Raw genomic sequence first — 11198 nt, 5'->3', positions numbered from 1 at the left:
TGCTTGGGGAGAGAAGATATACCTGTATAAAACAATTAGATAATATACTTGCTTCAGAACTTCAAGGCACTAGAATCCACTGATGCAGATTTGAACTTCTCCACACCTTAGTAGTAATAGAAAAAAATTCATCTCCTGACAGCCCATCTTCTGATGTTGGGCCACTTCAAACTCAGCTAAGTTGTTCCCAGGGCAGTGTTGGAGCCAGGTCAGAATGGTTCATGAAAGCAAAGCGTTATAAGTTTCAAGATGACATTTACACCATGCTGCCAATCAGTGTACTTTTGTTGGTGGTGGTAGTGCTTCATTCTCCAGTTGACTATTCTGTTGATTATCTAGACTTAAGAAAGTGATTGCGAAAATGTCAATAATACAAATTAAATTTAAAAGTGTATCCTTCACACTATTTCTTTTCAGCAAACCAGTTGTTAAACATTTACGAGCACACCCTTGGTTGGTCCTCAGGCAAAAGATATACAGCTTGAAACCTAATCCTGATTCCATACCTTTCCAACTTGATAGGACCTGTCTGATCTTACACTCTACTAGCACAGCCTTCAAAAACCCAGAGTCACCTCCATATCACAATGAAGTACTGGAGGAGCACGTAATGGAGGATCATGCTACATCAGTACCAAAATGTGTGCTGCAGACATTAATCAGTCAAGAAGAATTTGTTTCAGGCACTATGCTAGGTGTTAGGATGCAGATATAAAGATGAAACAGTCCCTACTTCCCAGAAACCTCTATTCTTTCCAACAAGATAATATACATACATATAGGAATACACAAATACAAGGTAATTTTAGGGTGGAGGGACTAAGAGCTAGAAGGGAGGTGTCAGGAGAGGTGTCATATAGGAGAGGGTAAAGCCTGGCCGAGGCTTTGAAAGAAACTAGAGGTTCTAAGCAGCAAAAGTAAGGAAGGAGAACATTTCAGTCATGGAAGACAACCTGTACCAAAGAGAGAAGTTAGAATGTCATGTGTGAAGAGCCCCAAGACATCAGTCTGATTATTCAGCAGAGTCTGAAGGACATAGTACAGCTAGACAGGTAGGCTACAGTCAGGTTGGGAAGGGCTTTAAGTGCCCAACACAGCAGTTTGGATTTGATAGGGTGGATGTGCGGAGGGGTAAGCTAGGTGGCACAGTGGATATATTGTTTGTCCTTCATTCTAGAATGGAACCAATAACATCAGGAGGGTGATGTCTTGACTTGCAAGTGAATTGGATTTAAGTGAGGCAGAGCTGTACAAATCATCAGCCTCATTCTCTCCTCCAGAGTCATCAGAGTCCAATAGCAGGTCATAGATCAAGACAACTGGTGATGACCCCAATATAGTGTGAAGTCTTGGCCTTTTTAAGTTAAGGTCTTTCCCAGGTCTCTATTTGCCTGAGGCAATGCCCATTTAGTAATTAAAAGCTTGGTGAAAATTGAGGCAAAAGATGGCATAGCTTGCCTTCACAAAAGAATCAGTCTGGGAGGGAAGATCCTCAGAATTTCTGGCCAGAACATTAACAATTTCTTTACATTCACTCTGAGCTATTAAAACCCAAGGAGCAAAACAGGCTTGAACTGGGAACTGTTATTGGCCAATCAGTGAAAGCCAGAGTGATTTGGGTTTAAAGGCATAGTCAGGTAGTTCCATAATATCAAGTAGCTTTGAGATTATCACTTTGGCAGCTATGTAGAGGATGGACTGGAGAGGAGAAACTAGATGCACAGATAGGAAGACCCAAGTGAAAAGTGATAAGGGCCTGAATAGTCTGAAAATTGTCCATGTAAGTAGAGAGAAGGGTAAAGATAGGACTATTATAGAGCTACAATCAACGGACTTTGTGTGGTTCTACTAGATATGTGTGGTGAGGGAGAGTGAGAAATCAAAAATGACTCTGAGGTTGTTAACCTGGATGATCAGAAGAATGGTAGTGCACTTAACAGAAATTGGGAGGTTCAAAAGATGGAGTGAGAGGTTTTAGAGAAGGGAGATAATGAGTTTTGTTTTAGACACATTGAACTTGAGATACCTATGGAATATCTAGTTCTAAATGTCCAGTAGTTGGTGGTGTGAGACCGGAATTCAGGAGAAAGACTAGAGCTGATATATACATATGAGAGTCATCTGCATAAAAATGGTTTTGAACCCACAGGAACTGATAAGGTCACTAAGAAAGAATGTAGAAAAAGGAGTGAAGGTCCAGGATAAAACCTTGGGGTACACAGAGTCAGCTGTGGGATATGGATAATAATTCAGTAAAAAGGACTGAGGAGTGGCCAGAATAGTAGGTGAAGAACCAAGAAAAAATAGTATCCCAAAAACCCAGAGAGGAAAGGGTAGTCAATCAAATGCTGAAGAAAGGTCAAGAAGGATGAAGACTGAGAAACAGAAGTTGAATTTGATCTTGTTGGTAACTCTGGAGACAGCCATTTCCATTAAGTGATAAGGTTGAAAGCTAGTCTGCAAGCTTTTCCCTGGAATTTCACTGTAAAAAGGAAAAGAAATATAGGATGATAGCTGGGGGACTGGGGGAAAGGGCATGGTGAGTTTTTAAGGATGGGGGAGACTTAAACATGTCTGCAGGCTCAAAATGAGCTAACACCAAAGGAGAGATTGAAGATTACAGAAGAGACAGATGATTGTGGGCAAATCTGCTAAAGGAGAATGGAGGATCTAGAGACCAGAGGTTGTTGCTAATGAGAAGACAGGCCACCTTTTCATCAGAGATTGGAGTAAAGGAAGAGATAATAAAAGATGATGTCAAGGGTTTTTGAGATGAAGAGCGGGGGAAGAAGAAAGAGCTCAATTGCCAATCATTTAGGAATCCCTACTCTACACCAGGCACAGTGCTAGGTGCTGAATGAATGAAACAATTCCTACTCAAAAGAAGCTTACCCTCTAATGGGGAAGATGACAAGTCTATGTAGAAGTATATACAGAATAAATATAAAAATAAAAATAAATATAAAGAAATACACAGAAATAAATTAGTTTAGAAGGGAAGGCACCAGCGGATGGGAGGATCAGGAAAGGCTTCATGTAGAAACTAGCATTTGAAGTGCATCTTGAAAGAAGAGAGAGAATCTTGAAGGCAGAGAGGAGGAGGGTTTAGGAAGATTGCCAGGACAGAGGTATGGAGATGGTAAATAGTATCATATGTGAAAAACAGTGAAAAGGCCCTTTTGGTTGGATCACAGAGCATAAGAGAGAGAGCAGAGTTCAATGAGGTCAGAAAGATAAGTTGGGGTCAATTTGTGAAGGGCTTTAAAAGCTAAAAAATGAGTTTCTATTTTGTTATAAGGTGTTATAGATCCACTGGAGATGAACGATTTGGGAAGTGATATGATCAGAGCTGTGCTTAAGAAAAATCTCTTTGGCAGCAAGATGGACTGGAGTAGGGAGAGACTTGAGAAAGGAAGGTCAATCAAGAGTCTGCTATGGCATATGATTGTGATGGAATTCTACTGTGCTATAAGAAATGATGAGCTCAATGATCTTAGAAAAAACATGGAAAAACTTGCACAAAATAAGAAAGAGCGAAATGAGTTGAACCAAGAGAACATTTACAGTAACAACGAGTGTGTGTATGTGTGTGTTTGTCCTTTATTGCCGAAGAAGACCATGCCATCAGAGAAAGGATGACATGACTTACACTTGACTTTGTTTTGGGAGGGAGGGCTGTGCAGGTCACCAGCCTCACTTCTCCTCCAGAGCCATCTGAATGCAGGGAACAGATATTCATCAGGATGACTGGAGATGGCCCAGAATGAGGCAATTGGGGTTAAGTGACTTGCCCAAGGTCACATAGCTAGTGAGTGTTAAGTGCCTGAGGTGAAGTTGAACTCAGGTCCTCCTGACTCCTGCACTGGTGCTCTATCCACTGCACCACCTAGCTGCCCCTCAGTAACAACAATATTGTTTTAAGAATGACATTGAGCAAATAAGTCATTTTAACTATTATAAATATCAAAATTAATTATAATCGACATCTGAAGAAAGATGCTATCTACATCCAGAGAAAGAACCAATGAATAGAAGTATGTATAGAATAATTTTTCATATATGTACCTATTTGTGTCTAATGGTAGCCATCTCTAGGGTGGGGTGGAAAGGGAAGAAGAAAAAGGGGTAAAGAAATTTACATGATAACTTTATTATAAGTTTTAAAAGAATAGCAAATTGTACATAATAGATTTGCAGTTTCATGTGCAATCATCTTTTTTATGTCATGGAAATGCTAGCTTTATTCTATAAATTAAAAATAAATATATAGATATATTTTTTAAAAAGAATCTGCTGAAATAGCCTAGAGGTAATGGCTATATGAGTAGAGGGAAGGGATCAGATACAAGAGATGTTATGGAGGTAGACATAGCAAGAGTTGGCAACTGATTGGATATGTGGAGTGAGGTAGTGGGAGCAGTTAAGGATAATGCCAAGGTTACGTACCGAGAATGGAAGGATGGTGGTGCTTTTGACAGAAAAAAAGGAGAGAGGGGTAGATCTCAAAAAGAGGGAAGGTTTTAAGAGGAAAAATAATGAGCTAAGTTTTGGATATGTTGAGTTTGAGATGTTCCTGGAACATCCATTGAAATATCTAATTGGCAATTGATGGCACATTAATACAGAGTAAAGGAGAGACTGGGGCCAGATATGTAGATCTGGGAGTAATCTGCATAGAGATGATAATTAAGCCCACAGCAACTTAAGAAGTCACCAAGTAAAAATATATAGAGAGGGAAAAACTGAACACAGAACCTTAGGGTATACCTACAGTTTATATGGATAATGACTCAGCAAAGGAGCATTCCGACAGGTAGGAAGGAATTTTAGTCCTGTCCCAAATTTCCTCTGCCCAATCCAGTGGTCCGTTCTTTCTAAAGGACATGAGGACTAGATTTGTGGCTACTATAGATGGTCAAAACTAACAGAAACTTAGAAATTATCTAGTTTAACTCGTTAATTTTATAGATGAGAAAATTTAGACCCAGAGAGAGAGAGAGAGAGAGAGATTTCATCAAGGCAAAGCTAGGTGATGCAATAGATAGAGCATTGGGCTTGGAATCAGAAAGACTCATCTACATGGGTTCAAATCCAGCCTCAGATACATACTAGATGGGAGATCCTTGGCAAGTCACTTAACCCTGATTGTCTCAGTTTCCTCCTCTGTAAAAATGAGCTGGGGAAGGAAACAGCAAATCACTCTAGTATCTTTGCTGAGACAATCCCAAATGGAGTCACAAAGAGTTAGGCACAACTGAACAACAGTCACATAATCCAGTTAGAAGGAAAACCCAGGCTAGAATCATATCCCTCTCCTCTCCGTTCAATGCTCTTCTACCATACATACCACCTTGCTTCTACTTGTGCTCAGTGAGTTCATTTTATTGGCCATCTATTTATGGTGCTTGATTTTCCCAAAAGGTCAGTGTGAATACAAGAGAGGGAAAAGGAGGAGCTGACAGGATATGTGAAGCAAGGAGAAAGTTGGATGAAGGGAGAGGAAAAAAGAAAGAGCATCACAAAAGGAGTCAGCTGGATAGTCGTAGGGATTCATTGTAGCTGCAGATTTCTTGCTGCCTCCAGAGCAAAGCACTTAGGAACATAGGTGATCAGGAGCTGGAAGAAATACTGAAAGCCATTTAATCCAATCCCTTCATTTTACAGCTGAAACAACTGAGGTTCAGAGGGGTTAGGTGACTTGTCCATGGTCCCACAAGTAGTAAGCAGATTGAAACCGAGGTCTTTTCATTCTAAATCCAGTGTTCTCTCCACTTTACCACATCACTTCATTTTAACCAGAGAGCAATTTTCTAAATCATAGATTCTCAGAATTAGAAGAGAGCTTGGAAGGCATCCAATCTAACTTGTACCTACCCAAGAATCCCCATTTCAGCCAGCCTCTGCTTGAAAACTTCCAGAAATAGGGAGCCTGCTACCTTTGAAAGTAGCCAACTTCACTGATAAATAACTCAAATGCTTAAACCTTTCATTACAATCATCTTATAACTGCATCTCTGTATTCTCCTTCCCCTAACCTTGTCCCTGCTTCTGCCCTCTGGGACCAGACTAACCATTGGTCCACATGGCAATCCTTCAAATACTTGAAGTTAGCCAACATATCCTCCTTGTCTTTTCTTCTCTAGACTAAACATCCCTAGTTCATTCAACCACTCCTCATACTATAGACTCCATTCCTCCTCTCATCCTGATCTAGATGGACTCCAATATAGTCCTCCATGTTCTTTTCACCACAGTGATTCATCAGATGGAAGTTGAGACTTTGTTATATATGTCCAAGGTTAAGAATGGACTGGTACAACCCAGAGGCCCTTCAAGGGACTGTCTTTTGGGTTAATATAATAATTATTATTGACCATACTAACATAACATACTTTTAAGATTTACAAAGCTCTTTCTTTATAACAACACTGTGACTAAAGAATACAAGTGCTGTTATTCTCATTTTACAGTTAGGAAACTGAGTCCTGTGAAGGTTAAGATTTGACCAAGACTGTGATAAAGGTGGAACACAAACCTAGCTGACTCGAAATCCAGTGCACTTTCCACAATATCTGCTTCTCCAGGATCAACTTCATCATTCAAGCATGAACTAAGCAAACCCTTTAAGGAACCAGCTTCCCCTCTTTCTAATCTCCTCTACTTCCCAATAAAAATCCACCACCTTAGCTAGGGTAGTCTCATCCCTGTACACAAAAAATTTCTTAGCATATTCTTTATCTCTCTTACTGAACTGCCCTCCCCCTTCTTCTCTGTGTTATTCAAGTCCTATTCTTTCTTCAAGGATAAACTCAAGTCCCACCTGCTCCAGAAAACCTTCTTCAACTACTTCAACCCTGAACAATCTCTCCTTTCACTGAATTCCCATAATACTTAGTGTCTGAACCAATCCTTTTGTCACTTAGTCCCCAACCATACCGTTTTGCCACTGTTTCCTGTGGCACATCTTATCTCCCCAACAACAGAGTGAATTCCATAAGGTTAGGAAACATGCTTTTGCATTCTTCACATCACCTTGCACATAAATGCTCAATAAGTAGTAATTGAATTGAGGATGGGTGTAAATTATATGGTCTCCATAAAGAATCTCTCTCCCCTGCCCAGTCCAAAAATTCTATAATCCCCTTCCCTAAAAGTAATCTCCCTACCATCAGTTCCCAAACCATCAGTTTTGCCAAAAATAATTTTATTTTCATCTCACCCATCTCCTCTGATAATAACAGAAAGAAATATGAAATGTGGTATAATGGGGAAAGTAGCTATGAATCAGGAGTCCTGACTCTGCCACTGGCGCTCTCTGTAACCTTGAGCAAGTCACTCACCTCCTCAGCCTCAGTTGTACTTAAGTGATCCCTAACTCTAGCATTTTATGCACAATATACTATTCTAAAGTCACTCGATCTTGTTAGACCTGTGATTTTAAAGGGCAGGGTGAATTACAACCACCTCTCTCTTGGCCAGCACTGGGAACAACATAAGAGGGTTTTTTGTAAGCCTTTTTTAAACAACCAAACTTGAACTTTTATTAGGAGCAACAGGATTTAAACCTCAGAGAAGGTGTTTTTGTTGCCGCTGTTGTGGATTTTTTTTTTTTTGAGAGGGTAGAGGAGGATAATTTTGAAGTCTAATAGTAACACAACAGCAGCTGAACAAACAGAAACATTGTGTGTGCTTTCAGGCGGGGGACTAAAGATGAGCTGACATGATTTTTCTACGTTGAGGGAGAAATAAGACTGGGGATAGATTCCCTGATCTACATCATTTCCAACCAAACACAGCAAATTTCTTTGCCTTTTTTCTTATTCTTTAATAGGGAAAAAATCAGCCTGTTCAGTGGATAACCTGATGGGGGCAATCCCAGTTCCCAGGACACTCTAGATTTTCCTTCCCGTGCCCTCTTCCTCCTCCTCTTTGTCTCCTGCTTCTCGGATCACGCGCACCTCATCGCACCCAGGCACACACACAGTCTCCCTGTCAAGTTCCTGGCTGATCCGGAGGGACATGTGTCGGGGAGACGGCAACTTCGCCATCCAACTGCTCTTCCCCGGGGCCTCAGGAACTGCGGTAACCATAGAAACAGCAGCCAATCCAAGGGCTCTGCGGCCAGCAGGGGCGGAGACAGACCACTTAGACACACACAGGTAGGAACAGGAAAGGAAGGCTTTTCCATCGCGCCACCCAGCAGCCCACATTAGGATGGGGAGCGCTGCCTGCCGGGTTTCTGCAAACAGACGCTTAGAGAAGGTCAGAAAACTAAACTTTACTTGCAGCAAGCACCTTCTGCCCCAATCTCCCCCTGCCAGCTCTAAATCCAAGATCCTATAACTCTTTCTTCCTGAGACCTCTACACGCACCTTATTGTGGGCACCACATCTTTTTACAGTCTTTCAATTCTACATTTTATCAGAAACTGTCTCCCCCTCATAGGTTGGAAGCTCAGATCTGGACGGGACCTGAAAAAAATCATCTCATCCAGTCCACTCATTTAACAGAAACAGAAACTAAAGCTCAGAGAGAGAGGGTGATTTGCCCCACTTCACACAGGTAGTTAGTTACAGACCCAATATGGAACCTAAGTATCCTGACCCTGCCTCCCCCAGAGCCCAGGGATATCTACTACACTACATTTCCCCTATCCAAATCCTGTCTTCCCAACTATGCTATAATATCTTTGACAGTATGCACCAGATGATAATTTTGTGTCATCTCCCATTCCAGCACCCAACACAGAACTATGCATGTAAATATTAGTTCATTAAATAATAGGTTCTCCAAAAAGGTTTGTGGAATGAATCTGGATCTGAAGCATTGCTTGGTTTAAAGAATGTAAGACATCTTTAAAACATTATTTTGAGTTCTTTGCTTTAAGTGGCTCAGAATAGTTCAACCAGTCACACAGAACTGAGAATTCCTCAAAGCATAGCACAGAACTAGATAATAAATTAATAATTGCTGACCTTTATTTAGCATTTTATTGTTTATGACACATTTTTTCATAATTTTTTTCATTCTTCTTCACAACAACCTTATGAAGTAGGTAGTACAAATATTATCATTCCCATTTTACAGATAAGGAAATTAAGGCACCTATAGATTAAGTGATTTACCAAGGACACACAGCTAGGAAGTGGCAGTCAGGAGTCCTACCAAGGACCTCTGACTCCAAATCCAATTCTCTTGACTCTGGGTCTCAAATATTGTTTGATTAATTAGTTTATGAGATGCTTGCTAACCAGTAACCCAATCCCATGACCTCTCCCCGCCTTTTTTCTTTCTAATACCAAAGGAAACCTCAGCCTTGTTCTGTCTCCTCACTCTCCTTCAACAACCCTGATCTCCTTCTGCCCAGACTGGGCCAACTGGTCTTTCAAAGTTTTCCCTGAGGGGATCCTCCAGTTTAGCTGAACCTCATAGAAAAGAGGACTAACTGGTGTCTAAAATCCCTTCCAGCTCTCCCGTTCTATGAGCTCACAAGAGAGGCAGACAGTTGATTCACAGCTCTGTTGGGGTTATGGGGCCCCATGTAAAATGGTGGTTACAGAACCTGTTTGGTGAGTAGACTGGGGAAGCAGCTTCAGTTCCCAGGCCCCTGAGGCTGAACAGAGTTGCCTGACTTCCAACAGAATATTTGCTCAGGGCCACTTTTCACCTAAAGATTTTGGAACTGTAAGGTTCCCTGACCCTCATCTCCAAAATCAAAACATCTCAGGAAGTCAAGATTCCAACCAGTCTCTTCATTCAATGGACATGTATTGGATGTAAGCTACAAACACCTAGCCCTGAGCTAAGCAGCCATAGAGAGATACAAAAAGTTTTTCACATGGCCCCCAAGCTCGAGGAGTTTATAATTTAGTTAGGGAGAGAAGATACATGCTCAAGAAAAACGGAAACAATAATAGAAGGGATAGCATATGATGAGTACCAAGTGAGGGATAAGCAATAAACACTATATGAGGTAGGGGTACATATGAAAAGAGCAGTGTTGCCCAGTGGTTCCAAATCCTAACTGGACTCCTTACACACCTGGGTCTTTTCCATAACTAGTCATTTAACCTCTCAGCTTCATTTTCCTCATATAAAATGAAGGTATTCGGAGTGAATGACTGAATATATTATGGCACAGGAATATAATGGTATAATACTTCAAGTAAGAAATAATCAACATGAACAATTCAGAGAAGACAGGAAGAATTATGTGAACTGATACAGAGAGAAGAAGAACCAGGAAAGCAATACACACAATGACTTAGATGTAGATAAAGAAAAAGGGAGGGGGAAAAGGAAATTAATTATAGAAATGAACCCCAGAGAAGGGTTAAGAAAACATGATTCCTTCTCCTCTTTGGGATCTGGAAATTTGCTAGGAAGTCAAACACTGCGGATGTTTTGATGAGTTTTTTGATTTATTCTTTCTTTTATATCTTTGCTACAAGGGATAGATCACAAGGTAAGAGAAGTGACGGAGATATCAACAAATGGTTGTGATGTAAAATAAAGGATATCAATAAAAAGAAGACTTTTTATAAAATAAAATGAAGGGATTGGGCAAGACGATCTCCAAGTTCCTTTCCAGTTCTTAGTATGATCCTAGATCAGAGTTTACTATGGGCTGGGGTGAGGGGTCAAGAACTTGAGCTGGTTCTTGAATTATGGGTACAATTCAGATAGAGAAAAGGAACAGAACTGCACTTCAGATAGGGAGAATGTTGTGAGCAAAAGGTTCAGATGTAGAAGGTTTGTTTGGAAAGAGAAAACAAGACAGATGAACGCTGGTTCTTGGCCCAGTGGTTCCTACTGATAACATGATAAACATGGAGATCTTTCTCAACTCTAAACCCCTTCTTTTTCCTCCTCTCCAAAGTCCCCTTTCCCCAGTCCAAGGAAAGTATCAGATGAGACCATCACTTGACTTAGCTCAGGTGTTTGGGAAATCTTCTCTCTAGAACATACTTGATTAGAGTTGGGCTGAAGCTAGGGTTTCTCAGAATTCCTGCCATAATGACAACATTCCAACACAAAAGCATTCCTTGAAATGATCCCTCTGTCCAAAGATGTCCACAGTCACCAGAGGTTACCACGCGGCTCACAACCACTTGGTCCCTCTTCTCTAGAGGTCATAGACTGTGCTTAATAGTCAAGGGATTTAGGCACGAGGTTGTGATTTTCGAGGTTCTAGTCTT

The sequence above is a fragment of the Notamacropus eugenii genome, chromosome 1 (genome assembly GCF_028372415.1).
Source record: "Notamacropus eugenii isolate mMacEug1 chromosome 1, mMacEug1.pri_v2, whole genome shotgun sequence".
NCBI lineage: Eukaryota > Metazoa > Chordata > Mammalia > Diprotodontia > Macropodidae > Notamacropus > Notamacropus eugenii.
This window is presented reverse-complemented; position numbering follows the sequence as displayed.